At 47.5% G+C, this 22,168-nt stretch overlaps 1 pseudogene; it reads right to left on the reverse strand.

The window, feature by feature from the left end:
* Positions 1-21,527: 21,527 nt before the first annotated feature.
* LOC134912620 (5S ribosomal RNA) lies at positions 21,528-21,646 on the reverse strand (annotated as a pseudogene).
* Between the last annotated feature and the right edge of the window lie 522 nt (positions 21,647-22,168).

Below are 22,168 nucleotides of genomic sequence, written 5' to 3' on the forward strand. Positions count from 1 at the left end.
CTGTACCCGACTCAGAAAGATGCACACCATCTCCTCAGTACATTCCATAATCCCTGTAGGAAATAGTCGGGTGCGGAATTATGCAACCCCCAGCAGATGACATGGCCCTGCCCACCACAGCGTTGACTCGTCTACGCACCAGGTCAATGGCACCGGGCTCCATACCAAATCCTACGCGGTACAATGTCTGGCCAAAATATCCTGCAGAAAGGCCATTCTGCAATCAAGCTGACCAACTGCCACCAGACATCACAACGGAGGTCCAAGGATGACCGAGACGTAAGGTCGTTGCCTCCCAGGTGAACTACGAGGAACAAAGGGAACCCAAATACCCGCATTGCCTCATCCAATTTGTGCCAGAAAGCCTCCCAGCGCATTCCTCTCCAACCTAACCACCGCATGACAGCAAGCTGCAGATAATTGGCACAATCCGCCATTACCAGCGACCATGCGGTCCAAAAAACAAATGAGTGTCCCAACACCCAGATAAATTGGGGGTCAATGCGTTTACCTGCAGGGGAATTAAAAACATCATTAATAATCGGACTAAGAGGAGAAAAGGTACAACATGGAAGAAGGGGGGCTAAATGGGCAACAGGCCTACACCTAGCCAGGGATTGGACAGGGATTTTAGTGGCCACGGGTCTCCCAACTTGACTTGAGGCAAAAAACGCAAACATCCAACAGCCGGTAGAAACCGTGATTAAAACTGACGGTTAAACAAAAAATTCCTCAAGACCCCCATCTAATGATGGCAAGTAGCTAATCCCCAAGTTGGGTTGCCCCAGGCAAGCTAACATCTGACATATCGCTGAAATACGCCAGACCTCCACCTGCCCAGTGCCCGGATATCATCTATGGACCACCCTGCCACAGCAGCAGCTGTAGCGGCACCGATACGGAAGGAATGAGTACCATAGACACCCAGAGGAAGACCCAGGTGGAAGATGCAGCGCTTCAAGACCCACCCGAACTGATAGCAAGTCAAGGGAGTGCCGTCATGATGAATAAGCCACGACCCCGTAAGCAACGGTCGTCGCCGCTCATATGCCACTGCCAAGGCCACAGGACAAATCCTGCTTTCCGAGCAGCGACCCATGGATATCCAATGCCCCCTACCAATCTGGTCCGTCTTGGACCGCTGCACCCGACACCACAACATGTCGCTGTTAAGGGACACATGAGACGTCAGAAGTGGGGAGAGCGACCGCCGTAAAGAGGCAACCAGCTCCCCCACTCGAAACGCCCCATGGAAAGCCACTGCGAATGCCAGTCTGAAAAGGGCTGCCTCATATCGGGAAGTGCAAATCGACGGCAACACTCGCAGTAGCCGATAAAGGAGAGGCCCATAGATTGGCAATCGCGGGTCCGGAGGAGTGGGCACCGCACGGCACAACCCTTGAGAACCCGCGATAAGAAAAACGTTTTGGTAATATCCCATTCCCCCCGTAACCGGAGGAAGTAGGATATACCTGCCAGCAGCTTCACGACATAAGCCCTGGCCCGCCCCGCCGAGTATAACTCCCAAATGAAATCTAAAAGCAAGGAAAGATGACTCTTGCCTCCAGGGCCATTGCGAACCAAAAAGCAAGACCACTGCTCCCACGCGGACAGGTAAGCCGCATAAGTAGCCGGGCCAGGGAACGGTGGGCTAGTCCCTCCACATAGGATGGATAACCTGCCACACATAAGAGGGGCAAGAGTCACAGCAGGAGTTTGCGGCTGGAGCCAGCCGCCTAAATCGCCGCCAATCAAAGCGCGACAACGAGTCCGCAATGCCATTATCAACCCCTGGAACATGTCGTGCCGTAATCATGATATTGCTCTCTAGGCAGTGTAAAACAAGCTGCGTCAACACCCGTAACACTGGAAGAGACGTAGAGCGCTGTCTGTTAATGGCCTGCACCACCCCGAGGTTGTCACACCAGAACACCACGTGCCTGTCCCGCAGCTCTGAGTCCCACAGCTCGAGCGCCACCATGATGGGGAAAATCTCAAGCAGCAGCATGTTCCCCGTCAGCCTCTGCGCCACCCAATCTTTGGGCCAGGGAGCTGCGCACCAAGCTTCAGGGAAGACAGCTCCAAACCCTGTGGAGCCCTCTGCATCAGTGAAGAGCTGAAGAACCGGACTGGCGACCGGGGGTGAAAACCAGATGCGAACCCCGTTAAAATTAGCCAAAAACAAGTCCCAAATGAGGAGATCCCGCCAAATCTCCCCGGACAACCGAATATAGTGATGGGCGCGCCACACACCCACCTTCGCTCTTTCCAGCATCCTGCAGAATATCCTACCCATGGGGATAACCTGGCAGGCAAAATTAAACAGACCGAGCAGCGACTGTGCCTGTCTCAGCATAACCTTGCCCGCCGCCAATGCTAACAGGATACTATCATGCAAGCGCGCTACCTTATCCCGAGGAAGCCGACACAAACCGCCTAAGGTATCAACTTCGATGCCCAAATAGGAGATGACCGCCAAGGGACCTTCGGTCTTATCTTCCATAATGGGGACCCCTAGAGAATGAAACAAGGTTTCCGCATTCTCCAGGAGTCTCGCACAACGCGTGGAATCCGCGGGGCCCACAAGGAGGAAACTGTCCAAATAGTGCGCTACACTGTCCTTCCCCGAGCTCCGAACCAAACACCAGTGCAGGAATGAACTGAACCGTTCAAAATATGCACAGGAAATGGCACATCCCATCGGGAGGCACTTGTCGACATAGAACCCATCGTACAGACGAAAGCCCATGTATCTGAATGCAGAAGGATGTAACAGCAGTAACCGAAAAGCCGACTCTACATCCAGCTTACACATAAGGGCTCCTGGGCCAAACGACCGGACCTTGTCCAGCGCCGACTCGAAGGACTGGTAAGCCACGCTACAGAGACCGCTGTCCAGAGCATCATTTAGCGAAAAACCCTCGGGAGAGGATAGATGCTGTATAAGCCGAAATTTGCCCGGGGCCATCTTAGGGACTACCCCAACAGGCAACATCAACAAGCTGTCCACAGGGGGGCAGCCGAATGGGCCAGACATACGACCCAACGCCACCTCCCGCATAACCTTCTCCCATAATATAAGAGGAAACTCCGACGCTGAGCGCAAATTGCAACCCGTACCCGACCTATCCTCCCCCGCAACGGGTAGGCTGAAACCCTCCGAGAAACCAGTCCTCAGGAATTCCTCCGTATCGCGATCGGGATAACAATCCAGCTAGCCCGCAGTTCCTCTAAACGGATGGGGGTGGGGGCTCTACTTAGCGGCGGCCACCGTGGGGCCGCGGTGTTGTTGGCCTGCTGTGCCCCCCGCTCCACCGCCCGCCCGCGTGCAGTCTTTGATAGGGTGTGTACCGCCGCACCGGATACAAAGATGTTTGAACTTACATCGTGCCCCCAAGGAACACTGCCAGTTGTTGTAAGCAAAACATTTCCCGTGTCCAGTCCTCGAACCCCCTGACCGTCCTGCGAACGGCTTTTGTGGGGGGTTCCAGAAACTGCGACTTTTACGCCGTGTCGGAACCGCCTCCGTGGGGGACTCATCGTTATTCGTCACGTCCACATAAAGCTCGACATCTTTCTTTCCTAGATCCATGATCTCACAACCATGCTGCTTACGACGAAATTCCTCGTTGTAGTAATGCCATGCCGAGCCCTTGGTGGCTAGCTTGTGGATTAAGAACATATAACGCATGACATTAATATGTTCGTCCGGTCGCGTCCCCAGGTAACAAGTGGCAAACACGTACATACCCCGTAACCTGTTCTGGTACGACATGTACGCTTCCTCAGCCGCTTCGCCCTTCTTCCTAGCCGCCGCAAGTGCTTTTTTAGTCTTGCCAGTTAGGGCAAATATATTCACATAGCGCCCTTTCCGGATCCTATTCTTCACTTGCGGGCGCAGTCCCCGAAGAACAGCCATGTTAGCACAACGGACCTCGTCCGATTGCGCTGATTCCACCGACATGCTGGACGAAGACGATCGCCTGCGCCTCTTCCGGCCCCTATCTCTAGAGCGCCTCCTGTGATCCCGAGAGGACCCTGAGGAGCCAGAAGAAGTAGAATACAAACTATCTGCGCCCCGGCCTTGCCTATGTTGCCTATGGGTACCCCGTCTACAGCACAACAAAGAATAGGATCCCCGGGACATCGACACCTCAGAACTAGCGACACTCGCTCCCGAGCCAACCCAATCGGGGTCAGATGCGGACTCACCAGATGCTCCAGGTGCATGCGCCGCCACATCTGCGATGTATCTGGGTCTTCCACTCCGAACCAGCTCCGCCATATCGTCAGGTCCGGTAACAGCAGCTGTGGGTGCGAGAGAAGGAGCTGCAACTTGAGCCGCACTAGACGCGCTAACTATCGCTGACGTTACGGCCAGCACTAGTGCCTGTGTCAATTGGGACGAGACCGTTCCTGCGGCCAACGCACCGCACCCCAACCCCCCACCGGGACCGGTGGTGAGCAGGGGGACTAAGGCCGCAACAACTGCAGCACATATGGCAGACACGCCTGCAGCGTCCTCACCCGCTCCCAACGCCTGCACCGGATTAGGCTCCGGCGTTCGCGCCCGGCGGGAATTACGCCGGGTGGGAGCCCTAATCACACCAGCGGGGGACTCCCACACCCTACTAGTGTCCCTAATGGAAGGACCCACACTGCCCGTAGCGCGGGAAGTGGGAGCCCACAAATGGTCCAAACCCTGCAAAGGCTCTGACTCCGTAGACGAGCTACTATCGCTGAGCCTGTCCACAGCATTCTCCTGCTGCCTATGGCACCTGTCATGTCTGCGCGCCCTAGCATTGGCCAGAGGAGTCCCATCAGCCGACGGGACCACAGCGCCAATGCCGCGCTGCTGAGGGTCCCCGCGTGCGAACCCTGCTCCCGAATGGCCCCCAATTATTGCCCCTGCGCCACCCCTTAAGAGTCTCCTGCCGGCCTGCACTGGAAGTGCAGCCCCTGGAGAAGCCCTAATCCGCCGTCCCCCCGCTCCCCGGGGGCCAGGCCCGCTACCTCCAGCTGTTGCTACCTCCAGCGCTGTCCCCCTTGGTGCAGGTGGTGCATGGCGCTGCCCTCCGGCTCCCCGGAGGCCAGGGCCACGCTCATTATTTGGGGAGACCTGAATCACCCCACTGGCTGCCTCCCCCCATTGACGCGCCGTGCGGCGCTGCCCCCGGATTCCCGGAGGCCAGCGCCGCGCTCAGTGGTTGGAGAGACTTGAATACCCCCAGCGGCCGCCCCCCCCTGCTGACGTGCTGTGTGGCGCCGCCCCCCGGCTTCCCGGAGGCCAGTGCCGCCGCGCTCCACAGCCGCCGCACGCGCCAAACTGCCAGCGTGGCGGGACACAGCGTGGGTGAATGCGTCCAGAAGGGGGGCCCCAGCCAGCGAGCTGGAGAGGCCACGGATCGCCTCCCGGTCCCGGGGATGGCCCCTGCCCCTAACGGCCGTCGCCGCCTCCATCTCCGGAAGTCCAGTCGCGGGAGCCCGCGTCTGCGAGCGCCCACGGCCGACCCCCGCAGGCTGCATGTCCACCCCGCCAGGCGCCGGAGCACGTCCGGAGTCAACGAGGTAGCGAGCAGGGAGGGCAACTACCCTGCGCGGCCTACCTGCACGGGTCCACGCACTCTCCATTAAGTCAGGCAAAGGGAATAAGCAGGTGAAAAAAGGGGGAAGAATAGAGAGGAATAAGAAGTAGGAAAATAGAAGGAGGAGAAAATAGAAGGAGGATTACAAGAAAGAATAAAAGGATAAAGCAGAAAAGATAATGTGAGAAATACAAGTAGATTAAATAAGGACATTAACATAAACTGTACTTCTCTGGGTAACGTCCAGCAACGAAGAGGCTGAGTTGCCAGAAGCTTCCTTACTTCGCTCCCTAAACTACCTCCCACATCTACCTAAACCAATCACGGGCCTATCAACCCATTTTTAACCTCTCCCAGCAAAAAAGCTAACCCTTCGTGTGCCTGCCAGAGCATGAGATCACTGGGCCAGGAGGTTTATGACACTCCTGTCATATATGAATGCCCTCCGTGTTCTGTCCTCTTAATGTATGATTGCCATCACCTCTGTGGAACAATAAGCTGGATAAGAAAGGTGTTTCAGCACAGGTGTGTGCAAACATAAATAAAGATTGAAGTCCAGGAGCAGAACATTTTGTCCCCCCTGGAGAGGGTCATGTTGGGAGGTATGTATGTGCCAGGCAAGGTCGTCCACATTTTTTGCTGCACAAGTGGTCATTGCTGATGTCAGAGGCCCTCCTTAAAAATGCCTGGGCACGCCTGCATTCAGACACACCCAGAAAATGGCGGGTTTTCGCCCAGAAATGCCTGTCAGTCAATCAGCGTCTGCATTGCGATCACAATGTGTACGCATTTTCTGTTGATATTTTTACTAGCACATGTGCAATGCAAATGCTGTTCATGCGCAGTTGATCGATAATCAGACGGATTGCGATTCGCTAAATTTTGCAATACTTACTGAATGAGGTCCTATGTCCTGTAATGTCAGGGCAGGGATATAACCTGGGCTGGGATATGAGGAAAAAAAGAAAGTACTCTCTTGTTGTGGCACTTACCTACCTTATTTGTAATTTTATGGCTAAGCATACTCATACCTCCCAACATGACCCTTTCCAGGATGGACAGAATGCTCTACTTCTGGACTTTTCTCTTAATTTAGGATTGCCAGCACCTGTGTTGAACAGGTTAATGGATAAGAAAGGTGTTTCACCACAGGTGCTGGCAGAGCCGGCCATAGGCATAGGCAAACTAGGCAATTGCCTAGGGCATTTGATATGCCTATGAGCATCAGCAGCTTCTGCTGATTAAAATGATATGCGGCATGCCTATATTCTGTGTGTAGCATTTTATATGCAGATACAGCCACAGTCTCACACAGTATATAGGCAAGCTGCATATCATTTTAATCAGCAGAAGCTGCTTGTGCATCCTAGCCACATAGCAATGCAAATAAGATGCATTTTCATAAAAAAAAAAGGTGCCAGATGTTAGCATTGAGGCAATATTTATGAGGACACATCTGTATCCAAGCAGAGGCAGAGGTCACAGTGTTAGTGGCAGTGTGATTGCTGTGTGCATGTGAGTGGGTTGGTTGTGCAGTAGTGTTTGGAATATGTGTAAGGAGCATTATGTTTGTCATGTAAAAATGCATTATTAATGTGCAACATATGTGTAAGGGGCACTATGCATGTCATTATGTGTATAAGGGCACTAATAATGTGTGACATATGTGAAAGGGACATTTTATGTGTCATTATGTGTATAAGGGCATTAATAATGTGCGGCATATGTGTAAAAGGGTACTACTGTATGTGTGTCATTATGTGTATAAGGGCATTAATAATGTGCGGCTTATGTGTAAGGGACATTATGTGTAAAAGGGCATTAATAAAGGTTGTCATAATGTGTAAGGTGCATTATGTTTATAAGGACATTAATAATGTGACTCATGTGTAAGGGGCATTAATGTGTTGAATTAGGTGTATAAATGCATTACTAATGTGTAGCATTATGTGTATAAGGTGCTCTACTATGTGGCGTTGCATATAGAAAGAGCACTACTGTGTCGTCTAATGTGAATAAAGAGCAATAGGGTGTGATGTAATGTGAATAAGGGGCTCTACTGTGAGTAGTAACATTTATAAGGTAAAGTGATACTACTGTGGAATGTAATATGAATTATGAACACTATCGCATAATCAAATGTCAATGAAGTTTCAGTACTGTGTGGCGTAATTGGAATTGGGGTTACTATTGTGTGGCCATGCCCCTTGCCAGCAAAAACACACCCCTTTTTGGGCTGTGCGTCAAATGTGCAAACTGTTCCTATTTAAAATATAGGGGGTACAAACGCCAAAATAAGGACTGCTATGGGTGAGGGGTGATGGTGCTGGGAAAGAGGTGTAGGGTCAGAGGCGGAACCAGCGGTGGTGCTAGGGGGCACCAGCCAAAATCTTGCCTAGGGCATCATATTGGTTAGGGCCGGCTTTGCCTGTGAACGCTCGCCCCGCTAGACTCCCGGCTGCCATAGAAACACATAAACAAAACAAAGGTTGTACATATCCTGTACAAAAAGAAAAAAACGCCACCTGCATGTTCATGACATATTGCTGCTTTAGTTACATTATTAAACGCGCTTATACGGGGTGTCATTTACAACAAAGGACATAATAACGAGCAAATTACTTATCCACAGAAAACATGGCAACAATTGTTCAATACATCCTGGTTAAAGCAAATAGCAATAATACAATTACAGAAAGCAATTCAGACTAAATAGTTCATTTAACCCTCTAGGTGCTATTGTGCTGAGTCTATTGATCCACCTGGCCTCTCTCTGTAGCAATGCTTTGTTGCGATCCCCCCCTCTGATGTTGTGGGGTTGTTGATCGATGATTTTATATTTCAATGTGTTCAATTGGTGTTTATAAACTTGAAAATGCTTAGCTACAGGTTGAGACTGAGTCTCACCTTCTAATGCTGAGCGTATGGCTGACCTGTGCATAGCCATACGCTCACGGAACTGGCGGTTGGTCTTACCAACGTAAAATAAGCCACAGGGGCATCTGATAAAATAAATAACATGTGTGCTGGACGGTACATGTAAGTATTTTGTCAATTTTAATCTGTTTCCCCGAATGTGGATGTGCAAAACTTGAGCCAGTTTCTAAATAACTACAAGTCGTGCATCCCGTGCACTTGTAGCAGCCAGGTTTTTTAGATAGAAAATTTTGAATTGGAGCAGGTTTTATATTTGAAATGTCGTTATGGACCAAGAGGTCCTTGATACTTTTATTGCGAGTGTAGCTGGCCATCAGCGAGTGTTGAGCTAACATCTGTAAATCCTTATCAGAGGTAACTATCGGCCAGGTCTCCTTTGAGATGCGGGATATGTTTTTGGACATGTGGCTGTACCGTTGTACAAACGGAATTTTCTTATTTCCCATAGATGATTTAGGTTTAAGTTTAAGAGTATCAGCCCTCGGTGTGTCCAATACCCTATTCTTGGCAGCCATTAATTTCTCCCATTTAAATCCACGTTCTCTAAATTGTATAGCCATTTTATCTATTTCCCTTGTGGTATTGACTATATTGTCAGAGATACAATGTATTCTGAGAAATTGTGAGAAAGGGAGACTATATTTGCTAGCAGGTGGATGATAGCTGGTTGCGTGTAACAGGGTATTTTTATCTGTCGGTTTTGTGTACAAATTGGTGTGTAAGTGACCATCACTGATAGATACAGTAACATCAAGAAAGTTGATGTGAGTGGTACTGGTTTGTGCTGTAAACTTAATGGTTGAATCTAACGTATTCACCACATCAACCAATTCGTTGAAATCCTGCACCGTCCCCTGCCAGATGAGGAACAGGTCATCTATATATCGTACAAAGAATTTAATTTTGCTGGCTATATCTGGATTTGTGAAAAACAGATCTTTTTCTATTTCAAACATAAAGCAATTTGCTAAGGATGGTGATACACAAGACCCCATAGCACACCCCTGCAGTTGTACATACCATTTGTTGTCAAATAAGAAAGTGGGAAAACCCCCTTTAAGGGTGAATACCCGCGCAAAGCGCGCTGCCCACAAGGAAGATCCACCTGCCGCGGCCAGCAGCACACCAGAATCTTCAAAAAAAACTACAAAAAAAGCGTAACCAAACAAAAAACGTAGTCTTCAACTTATCCAATCGGCCATTGACAACAGACGAAATGGCTGTTCTCAATAAAGGCCTCACGTTTATCCCTTCCAGAGGATTTGATGAGTTCCAATGGAAAGTGGACTCTTACCAATTGAACAGGAAACTACGTCTGCGGGAACATTTTTCCAACCATCCATCACGAGAGGAGCCCGATCTGCCTATTACCAAATTTAAAAAATCATCCACTTTTGATCCACACACCAATAACACTGCCCTTAAATGCTTTGCACGCACCCTAGAAATGAGAGTACTACAAAAAGCCAAAGTATGTGGTCGACCACACAAAAACTTGACTCAGGGTGAAAGAGCAGCAATTAACACACTAAGACAAGATCCTTCTATTGTAATTCGTCCAGCCGACAAAGGCGGAGGAGTAGTGGTGCAGGACATACAGCAATACAGAACTGAAATATATAGGCAATTATCCGATGACACTGTCTACAAACAAGTGGCCATGGACCCGACTACTGCGTTTAATAAGGAGCTACGCGGCATTTTACATCAGGCTGTCCAGGACAATATCATTCCATCAAAAACTGCGGAAGCATTGCTACAAGATTACCCTGTGGCTCCAGTCTTATACACTATCCCCAAAATCCACAAGGACCCCGTGGCACCCCCAGGACGGCCCATCATTGCGGCACGGGATTCCATCTATTACAAAGTTTTGCAATATCTGGACAGTTTCTTTCAACCAGTGATTCAAGCCCAGCCAACACACCTGAAGGACACTACAGAGTTCATCAATAAATTGAACCAATTGCCTGCCCTTACAGCAGATTGTATACTTTGTACTTTAGACATGGTTAGCCTGTATACAAACATTCCCCATGTGAAAGGAATTGAGGCGGCTCGTCGATTGTTATCCAATAACCTGGCGTATGTAGGTCCGGATATTTCATTTTTTCTGGAACTATTGGAATTGACATTATCCAGGAACTATTTCTTATTTGACAACAAATGGTATGTACAACTGCAGGGGTGTGCTATGGGGTCTTGTGTATCACCATCCTTAGCAAATTGCTTTATGTTTGAAATAGAAAAAGATCTGTTTTTCACAAATCCAGATATAGCCAGCAAATTAAATTCTTTGTACGATATATAGATGACCTGTTCCTCATCTGGAAGGGGACGGTGCAGGATTTCAACGAATTGGTTGATGTGGTGAATACGTTAGATTCAACCATTAAGTTTACAGCACAAACCAGTACCACTCACATCAACTTTCTTGATGTTACTGTATCTATCAGTGATGGTCACTTACACACCAATTTGTACACAAAACCGACAGATAAAAATACCCTGTTACACGCAACCAGCTATCATCCACCTGCTAGCAAATATAGTCTCCCTTTCTCACAATTTCTCAGAATACATTGTATCTCTGACAATATAGTCAATACCACAAGGGAAATAGATAAAATGGCTATACAATTTAGAGAACGTGGATTTAAAATGGGAGAAATTAATGGCTGCCAAGAATAGGGTATTGGACACACCGAGGGCTGATACTCTTAAACTTAAACCTAAATCATCTATGGGAAATAAGAAAATTCCGTTTGTACAACGGTACAGCCACATGTCTAAAAACATATCCCGCATCTCAAAGGAGACCTGGCCGATAGTTACCTCTGATAAGGATTTACAGATGTTAGCTCAACACTCGCTGATGGCCAGCTACAATCGCAATAAGAGTATCAAGGACCTCTTGGTCCATAACGACATTTCAAATATAAAACATGCTCCAATTCAAAATTTTCTGTCTAAAAAACCTGGCTGCTACAAGTGCACGGGATGCACGACTTGTAGTTATTTAGAAACTGGCTCAAGTTTTGCACATCCACATTCGGGGAAACAGATTAAAATTGACAAAATACTTACATGTACCGTCCAGCACACATGTTATTTATTTTATCAGATGCCCCTGTGGCTTATTTTACGTTGGTAAGACCAACCGCCAGTTCCGTGAGCGTATGGCTATGCACAGGTCAGCCATACGCTCAGCATTAGAAGGTGAGACTCAGTCTCAACCTGTAGCTAAGCATTTTCAAGTTTATAAACACCAATTGAACACATTGAAATATAAAATCATCGATCAACAACCCCACAACATCAGAGGGGGGGATCGCAACAAAGCATTGCTACAGAGAGAGGCCAGGTGGATCAATAGACTCAGCACAATAGCACCTAGAGGGTTAAATGAACTATTTAGTCTGAATTGCTTTCTGTAATTGTATTATTGCTATTTGCTTTAACCAGGATGTATTGAACAATTGTTGCCATGTTTTCTGTGGATAAGTAATTTGCTCGTTATTATGTCCTTTGTTGTAAATGACACCCCGTATAAGCGCGTTTAATAATGTAACTAAAGCAGCAATATGTCATGAACATGCAGGTGGCGTTTTTTTCTTATTGTACAGGATATGTACAACCTTTGTTTTGTTTATGTGTTTCTATGGCAGCCGCCAGTCTAGCGGGGCGAGCGTTCACAGGCGTCACGAGTGAAGCTGTGACGTCATCTATCCCCGACCCGACCCCGTGGCCAGAAACAGAGTGCACATGTTTTAGGTGAGGGTATAAAGGTATGTCTTTTTGTATTGTATCATTTGTTCTGAAGAAAGTTAATACAACTGAAACGTTAACATCAGCAGCTTGTCTGTGGAGTCGTAATTTCATCCGCTAAGTCCTGAGTGAGTGCCTCCACACTTTGCTTTCTATATATATATATATATATATATACACATATATACTTGCAAAGCAGTCGGCACTCCACAGCTTTTGTCAGCAACTTGCTCCATGCCAGGACAAAGTATTCACATGGATCCAAAGAAGAACGGCACTGGAGACAGCAAGTACCGTCGTGATTTATTGAAATTCAAACTAAATAAAAAAATGACGGTTGATCAAGATTACGACGATAATAAAGTATATAGATGGTTGGCGGGCATGGACTCGCAGGACAGACCAAGGCCGTCCCAGAAACGCCGTCCCTGGCAGAGGCAGAGACAAGGTAGTAAAAGTGCAAAATCAAGTAGCGACAGTGACTTTGCGTTCTCTGAAACGGATGATCCGACTAGTGCTGTCCCTTTGGAATGGGGCCCCCGAGAAGGGCAGGCACAAGTCGATGCACTCCCACCCGCCGGGGTGGCCAGAACAAAAGGCGTCAGAAGGGCGGCCCAAAAGAAGACTTACAATTAGTTTTCAATCTTTCTCAAAGAACATTGACATCTGATGAAATCTCTGTCCTCAGTAAGGGACTTAGTTTTGTACCCACCAACCTACATGACCCATTTGCCTGGTCCAGGGATCTTCATAGATTCACAAGGAAACTTCGGTTGAAAGAATTCTTTCAAAACACACCACAGGAGATTGGGAAAACCTAAATTTTTGACACTTTTTTGAAGAAAAAAATCGAGGTCAAACTTTGACCCTGTCTCATCCAACCCTTCCATCAAAACATTTAACAGACTTATGGATGATTCCATCAATAAGTATGTGGCAGCTCCTGTTAAAATCAAGCGGAATTTATCCACCGAGGAGAGACGGGCACTTATTATTCTGCAATCATATAGTGACATTGTTATCCGGCCCGCCGATAAGGGCAGGGCCATAGTCATCTTGGATATTAAGTACTACCGGGAGGAGGCTTTGTCACAATTGATGGAGGAAGGAGTATACCGCAAATTACGGGGAAACCCGGTTATCGAGTATCAGCAGGAACTCTTTGCCATCTTGGGAAAAGCGAAAGATGAGGGGCATTTACCAGAAAAGGTGTTTAAAGCTCTGTGTGTAGCCCATCCAAGAAGCCCATTGCTGTATACAATTCCAAAACTCCATAAACATCAAACAAGACCCCCGGGAAGACCGATCATCTCTGCAAGAGATTCTCTATATCAACCTGTGTCACAACTCCTCGATAGCATTCTCCAGCCCCTTCTACCGGTTCAAAAAACATTTCTCAAGGACACTAATTCATTTATCATTAAATTACAGGATCTACAGAAATTGGCGCCAGGCACGTTAATATGCTGCCTAGATGTGTGTAGCCTTTATACTTCCATCCCGCATCATGATGGGATGAGGGCGATGCAGGTTTTTCTTGATAAAAATTTGGCTACAACGGCATTTAATCACACTTTGTTTCTCACACTTTTGGAGCTTACACTTTATAGGAATTATTTTTTGTTCGACAGTGAGTTTTATTTGCAGCTACGAGGGTGCGCGATGGGATCATCGGTAGCACCCTCGTATGCTAACATTTTTATGTTTGCGGAAGAGAACAGGATGTTTTTCCTGGACCATAGAGTGGCTGATAATATCATAATGTACACTAGGTATATTGATGATGTCTTCCTTCTGTGGGGTGGTGGAAAGGAGGCATTTGAAGATCTTATGGTGAATATTAATTCCTCACCCTCACCCATTAAATTTACATATACCTGTGATGAAAGGGAAGCTACTTTCCTTGATGTAAAAATCACTTTAGAACAAGGTGTTATTTCTACAGAAATATTCTCTAAACCCACAGATAGGAATACGTTATTGATGGCCTCCAGCCACCACCCTGAACCATTAAAGCGGGGCCTGCCTCTGTCCCAAATGATGCGTGTGGCGCGCATCACAAGTGACAGAACAAAAATCCCTGACCTTCTAGATAATATGATCTCTAAATTTTTGGCTAGGGGGTATAAGGAATCATTACTACAAAAACAAAAGAGTAGGGTTCTCCAAATGTCCAGGAAAGAATTACTGCACTCAGTACCGGAAAAAAGAACCAGGGATATCTTTCCCTGGCCTAGTGATTTTTCTACAGCCAGTCCTATCATTCGTAGGGCATCTCAAGCCCTTTGGCCGATAGTGGCTTCTGATCCAGATTTGGCATCTTTTAAAAAAATCAAACCTGTTACAGCATTTAGGAGAGGTGCGAACCTTCGTGATCTGATCGTAAAGACGGATATTTCATGTATGAAGGGTCTGGATGAGGTAAAAATTCAGAAAAAATCTCCGGGGTGTTACCGCTGCCCTAAATGTGCTACGTGCAAACATATGATTGCATGTAAAGATTTTAAACATCCGTATCGGGATGTAAGGTTTACTATTAGACAAGTGATTACATGCAGCACGTCATATGTGGTTTATGCGATAGTCTGCCCGTGTGGGCTTTATTACATTGGGCAGACTACGCGTAAACTCAGTGAGCGTATGGCGGCCCACCGTTCAGCCATAAAACTAACTTTGGAGGGCAAACTGGTAGACCAACCGGTGGCCCGACACTTTCATTCAGCTAAACATACCATGGATTCCTTAAAATATTTTGGTATAGAACATGTGCCGGCTACCCTGAGGGGAGGTGACAGGGCCAAGATGCTATTAGAAAAAGAGACCCGGTGGATCATGAGGCTTGATACTTTCTGGCCTCGGGGTCTCAATGACAAAATTAACTTGAATGTGTTTATATAGTATTCTAACAACCAGTGATATTCCGATATTGTGTTCATTGTTCCACAGTTTAGAGGATATTGTAGGTGATGATCCTTTTGGAAATGACCCCTTTGAGTACAGTTAATTTTTTATGACAAATTATTCATGACAAATTATTTATGATGAATTATCTATGATGAGTCACCTGCAGTATTGAGAGCATAGTCTGTTGTTTCCATTTTACTATGGGTATTGTTTTTAAATCACATGTGTTAATGTTATTGTGTTATTATCGGTAGTTTTATGTATCTGTTTGCTTGGGTTTTCTTACACAGAGGGCGTTTCAGCAGCCCACCTCCACACAGCACCTGACAGCGGGGAAAGTGGCCAGTGACACCCAACTGATGTGCGGCTGGGCCTGGCTGACACGCAAGCGTCGGGTCTCCATGGCAACAGTGACGCGCCGGGCGGAAGTAACGTGGCGGCTTGACACCCGGAAGCAGGAACGCGAGGAGGAGAGGAGGCAGCTGGCGTGCCCGGGAGGTATATAGGTGGGTAAGTGTTCTATGTATGTTTGTTTTTACCACTTTGTATTGGGCCTGAGGAAGGGGCTGATGCCCTGAAACGGCTGTTGCCTGTATATACACACATATATATATATATATATATATATATATATATAATGTAAATTATTTTGCAGGAGGAATTAGATATATAAGTTAGAGATGTGCACTTGAAATTTTTCGGGTTTTGTGTTTTGGTTTTGGGTTCGGTTCCGCGGCCGTGTTTTGGGTTCGACCGCGTTTTGGCAAAACCTCACCGAATTTTTTTTGTCGGATTCGGGTGTGTTTTGGATTCGGGTGTTTTTTTTCAAAAAACACTAAAAAACAGCTTAAATCATAGAATTTGGGGGTCATTTTGATCCCAAAGTATTATTAACCTCAAAAACCATAATTTCCACTCATTTTCAGTCTATTCTGAATACCTCACACCTCACAATATTATTTTTAGTCCTAAAATTTGCACCGAGGTCGCTGGATGACTAAGCTAAGCGACCCTAGAGGCCGACACAAACACCTGGCCCATTTAGGAGTGGCACTGCAGTGTCACGCAGGATGTCCCTTCCAAAAAACCCTCCCCAAACAGCACATGACGCAAAGAAAAAAAGAGGCGCAATGAGGTAGCTGTGTGAGTAAGATAAGCGACCCTAGTGGCCTACACAAACACCTGGCCCATCTAGGAGTGGCACTGCAGTGTCACGCAGGATGGCCCTTCCAAAAAACCCTCCCCAAACAGCACATGACGCAAAGAAAAAAAGAGGCGCAATGAGGTAGCTGTGTGAGTAAGATAAGCGACCCTAGTGGCCGACACAAACACCGGGCCCATCTAGGAGTGGCACTGCAGTGTCACGCAGGATGTCCCTTCCAAAAAACCCTCCCCAAACAGCACATGACGCAAAGAAAAAAAGAGGCGCAATGAGGTAGCTGTGTGAGTAAGATAAGCGACCCTAGTGGCCGACACAAACACCTGGCCCATCTAGGAGTGGCACTGCAGTGTCACGCAGGATGGCCCTTCCAAAAAACCCTCCCCAAACAGCACATGACGCAAAGAAAAAAAGAGGCGCAATGAGGTAGCTGTGTGAGTAAGATAAGCAACCCTAGTGGCCGACACAAACACCTGGCCCATCTAGGAGTGGCACTGCAGTGTCACGCAGGATGTCCCTTCCAAAAAACCCTCCCCAAACAGCACATGACGCAAAGAAAAAAAGAGGCGCAATGAGGTAGCTGTGTGAGTAAGATAAGCGACCCTAGTGGCCGACACAAACACCGGGCCCATCTAGGAGTGGCACTGCAGTGTCACGCAGGATGTCCCTTCCAAAAAACCCTCCCCAAACAGCACATGACGCAAAGAAAAAAAGAGGCGCAATGAGGTAGCTGTGTGAGTAAGATAAGCGACCCTAGTGGCCGACACAAACACCGTGCCCATCTAGGAGTGGCACTGCAGTGTCACGCAGGATGGCCCTTCCAAAAAACCCTCCCCAAACAGCACATGACGCAAAGAAAAAAAGAGGCGCAATGAGGTAGCTGTGTGAGTAAGATAAGCGACCCTAGTGGCCGACACAAACACCGGGCCTATCTAGGAGTGGCACTGCAGTGTCACGCAGGATGTCCCTTCCAAAATACCCTCCCCAAACAGCACATGACGCAAAGAAAAAAAGAGGCGCAATGAGGTAGCTGTGTGAGTAAGATAAGCGACCCTAGTGGCCGACACAAACACCGGGCCCATCTAGGAGTGGCACTGCAGTGTCACGCAGGATGTCCCTTCCAAAAAACCCTCCCCAAACAGCACATGACGCAAAGAAAAAAAGAGGCGCAATGAGGTAGCTGTGAGAGTAAGATAAGCGACCCTTGTGGCCGACACAAACACCGGGCCCATCTAGGAGTGGCACTGCAGTGTCACGCAGGATGTCCCTTCCAAAAAAACCTCCCCAAACAGCACATGACGCAAAGAAAAAAAGAGGCGCAATGAGGTAGCTGTGTGAGTAAGATAAGCGACCCTAGTGGCCGACACAAACACCGGGCCCATCTAGGAGTGGCACTGCAGTGTCACGCAGGATGTCCCTTCCAAAAAACCCTCCCCAAACAGCACATGACGCAAAGAAAAAAAAGAGGCGCAATGAGGTAGCTGTGTGAGTAAGATAAGCGACCCTAGTGGCCGACACAAACACCGGGCCCATCTAGGAGTGGCACTGCAGTGTCACGCAGGATGTCCCTTCCAAAAAACCCTCCCCAAACAGCACATGACGCAAAGAAAAATTAAAGAAAAAAGAGGTGCAAGATGGAATTGTCCTTGGGCCCTCCCACCCACCCTTATGTTGTATAAACAGGACATGCACACTTTAACCAACCCATCATTTCAGTGACAGGGTCTGCCACACGACTGTGACTGAAATGACGGGTTGGTTTGGACCCCCACCAAAAAAGAAGCAATTAATCTCTCCTTGCACAAACTGGCTCTACAGAGGCAAGATGTCCACCTCATCATCATCCTCCGATATATCACCGTGTACATCCCCCTCCTCACAGATTATCAATTCGTCCCCACTGGGATCCACCATCTCAGCTCCCTGTGTACTTTGTGGAGGCAATTGCTGCTGGTCAATGTCTCCACGGAGGAATTGATTATAATTCATTTTAATGAACATCATCTTCTCCACATTTTCTGGAAGTAACCTCGTACGCCGATTGCTGACAAGGTGAGCGGCGGCACTAAACACTCTTTCGGAGTACACACTTGTGGGAGGGCAACTTAGGTAGAATAAAGCCAGTTTGTGCAAGGGCCTCCAAATTGCCTCTTTTTCCTGCCAGTATAAGTACGGACTGTGTGACGTGCCTACTTGGATGCGGTCACTCATATAATCCTCCACCATTCTTTCAATGGGGAGAGAATCATATGCAGTGACAGTAGACGACATGTCCGTAATCGTTGACAGGTCCTTCAGTCCGGACCAGATGTCAGCATCAGCAGTCGCTCCAGACTGCCCTGCATCACCGCCAGCGGGTGGGCTCGGAATTCTGAGCCTTTTCCTCGCACCCCCAGTTGCGGGAGAATGTGAAGGAGGAGATGTTGACAGGTCGTGTTCCGCTTGACTTGACAATTTTCTCACCAGCAGGTCTTTGAACCCCAGCAGACTTTTGTCTGCCGGAAAGAGAGATCCAAGGTAGGTTTTAAATCTAGGATCGAGCACGGTGGCCAAAATGTAGTGCTCTGATTTCAACAGATTGACCACCCGTGAATCCTTGTTAAGCGAATTAAGGGCTCCATCCACAAGTCCCACATGCCTAGCGGAATCGCTCCGTGTTAGCTCCTCCTTCAATGTCTCCAGCTTCTTCTGCAGAAGCCTGATGAGGGGAATGACCTGACTCAGGCTGGCAGTGTCTGAACTGACTTCACGTGTGGCAAGTTCAAAGGGCAGCAGAACCTTGCACAACGTTGAAATCATTCTCCACTGCGCTTGAGACAGGTGCATTCCACCTCCTATATCGTGCTGAATTGTATAGGCTTGAATGGCCTTTTGCTGCTCCTCCAACCTCTGAAGCATATATAGGGTTGAATTCCACCTCGTTACCACTTCTTGCTTCAGATGATGGCAGGGCAGGTTCAGGCGTTTTTGGTGTTGCTCCAGTCTTCTGTACGTGGTGCCTGTACGCCGAAAGTGTCCCGCAATTCTTCTGGCCACCGACAGCATCTCTTGCACGCCCCTGTCGTTTTTTAAAAAATTCTGCACCACCAAATTCAAGGTATGTGCAAAACATGGGACGTGCTGGAATTTGCCCAGATTTAATGCACACACAATATTGCTGGCGTTGTCCGATGCCACAAATCCACAGGAGAGTCCAATTGGGGTAAGCCATTCCGCGATGATCTTCCTCAGTTGCCGTAAGAGGTTTTCAGCTGTGTGCGTATTCTGGAAACCGGTGATACAAAGCGTAGCCTGCCAAGGAAAGAGTTGGCGTTTGCGAGATGCTGCTACTGGTGCCGCCGCTGCTGTTATTTCGGCGGGAGTCCATACATCTACCCAGTGGGCTGTCACAGTCATATAGTCCTGACCCTGCCCTGCTCCACTTGTCCACATGTCCGTGGTTAAGTGGACATTGGGTACAGCTGCATTTTTTAGGACACTGGTGACTATTTTTCTGAGGTCTGTGTACATTTTCGGTATCGCCTGCCTAAAGAAATGGAACCTAGATGGTATTTGGTACCGGGGACACAGTACCTCCAACAAGTCTCTAGTTGGCTCTGCAGTAATGATGGATACCGGAACCACGTTTCTCACCACCCAGGATGCCAAGGCCTCAGTAATCCGCTTTGCAGCAGGATGACTGCTGTGATATTTCATCTTCCTCGCAAAGGACTGTTGGACAGTCAATTGTTTGGTAGAAGTAGTAAAAGTGGTCTTACGATTTCCCCTCTGGGATGACCATCGACTCCCAGCAGCAACAACAGCAGCGCCAGCAGCAGTAGGCGTTACACGCAAGGATGCATCGGAGGAATCCCAGGCAGGAGAGGAATCGTCAGAATTGCCAGTGACATGGCCTGCAGGACTATTGGCATTCCTGGGGAAGGAGGAAATTGACACTGAGGGAGTTGGTGGGGTGGTTTGCGTGAGCTTGGTTACAAGAGGAAGGAATTTACTGGTCAGTGGACTGCTTCCGCTGTCGCCCAAAGTTTTTGAACTTGTCACTGACTTATTATGAATGCGCTGCAGGTGACGTATAAGGGAGGATGTTCCGAGGTGGTTAACGTCCTTACCCCTACTTATTACAGCTTGACAAAGGCAACACACGGCTTGACAAATGTTGTCCGCATTTCTGTTGAAATACTTCCACACCGAAGAGCTGATTTTTTTGGTATTTTCACCAGGCATGTCAACGGCCCTATTCCTCCCACGGACAACAGGTGTCTCCCCGGGTGCCTGACTTAAACAAACCACCTCACCATCAGAATCCTCCTTGTCAATTTCCTCCCCAGCGCCAGCAACACCCATATCCTCCTCATCCTGGTGTACTTCAACACTGACATCTTCAATCTGACTATCAGGAACTGGACTGCGGGTGCTCCTTCCAGCACTTGCAGGGGGCGTGCAAATGGTGGAAGGCGCATGCTCTTCACGTCCAGTGTTGGGAAGGTCAGGCATCGCAACCGACACAATTGGACTCTCCTTGTGGATTTGGGATTTCGAAGAACGCACAGTTCTTTGCGGTGCTTTTGCCAGCTTGAGTCTTTTCATTTTTCTAGCGAGAGGCTGAGTGCTTCCATCCTCATGTGAAGCTGAACCACTAGCTAAAGGATTGATAAATCTGCACAGAATAGGTTTAATGATATTTGTATTACTATTGTAATATATTAAACCAACATAATGCCTACTGCATGGTAAAGTAATTTCAGCAATGGGTTGGTGGTGCTCCCGGAAAATAGTTCAGAAAACTATATGGAAAATGTGGTCTTAGGAAAAGAACGAAAGACAAAGAGCTGCTATATGTCTTTTCCAGGGCACACTTTGAAAAATATATGATTAGTTATAAAAATGTGGGTGAATTAATACGTAACTTTTATTGTGATATACTTACTAAGAGGGAGGAAGCGAATAAACAAATTTGAGGCGAAAAAATGTTTGTTTAGGAGGGCGAAAATATGTTTACTCCCTTTATGTATCAAACAAAGAAAATTTTTCCTTTTGTTTCTGAATTGAATAGATATTAATGGGAGTAATTAGGCTCCATGGGGTTGAGTTATGCCATACCTGAGTATCCAAGTCAAACAGAAGACCCGAAAGTGCACACAGAGCTGGAACGGCTTATTGATATGAGAATAAAATACCTACGGTACCTAGTATTCCCTGGTGGTCTCCCAACCGGGTACTGACCAGGCCCTGCAGTGTATGGCTTCCAAGATCAGACGAGGTTGGGCATACTCAGTGCGGTTTGACCGTAGGTGAGTGAGTCTCAAATTATATGCAGTCAATTCCAGTGTGTGGTTATTTCGGGCAAATATAATAACTGAGATGCTCTAATGATAATTGCTCCCCTAAAAATGTAAGGGGAGATGAGGATGGTACTGTGCAGTGGAAAAATAGACCTTTTTCAATTTAGTATTTGTTTAAACCCTTATAGGGATCTATCATTAGTGATCCCTAAGGGATGGTGTCTCCACTGAGTATTCGTGAAAAGTCACATCACAGCTATGTATTCAAATCGCATAAAATATATCACATTTCTCAAAAAATAATAATAATGACATATGCTGTTAGTTGTGCTTGGTATCAGAATAGCAGTGACACTTACTAGATAAATCAAATAACCCCTTGAAATGAGCACAAATGGTATTTACAGCTACATGCTGATAGTCCGTCTGTGTATAGAAAAAATGTGTTAGCCCCACTGTGTCCTTGAGTTTGCTAAGGCACAGTGGAGGAACACTGTGCTCATATAGGGACCCCCCTGGTGGAAAAATGAAAA

Source organism: Pseudophryne corroboree, chromosome 4 (genome assembly GCF_028390025.1).
Source record: "Pseudophryne corroboree isolate aPseCor3 chromosome 4, aPseCor3.hap2, whole genome shotgun sequence".
NCBI classification, from domain to species: domain Eukaryota; kingdom Metazoa; phylum Chordata; class Amphibia; order Anura; family Myobatrachidae; genus Pseudophryne; species Pseudophryne corroboree.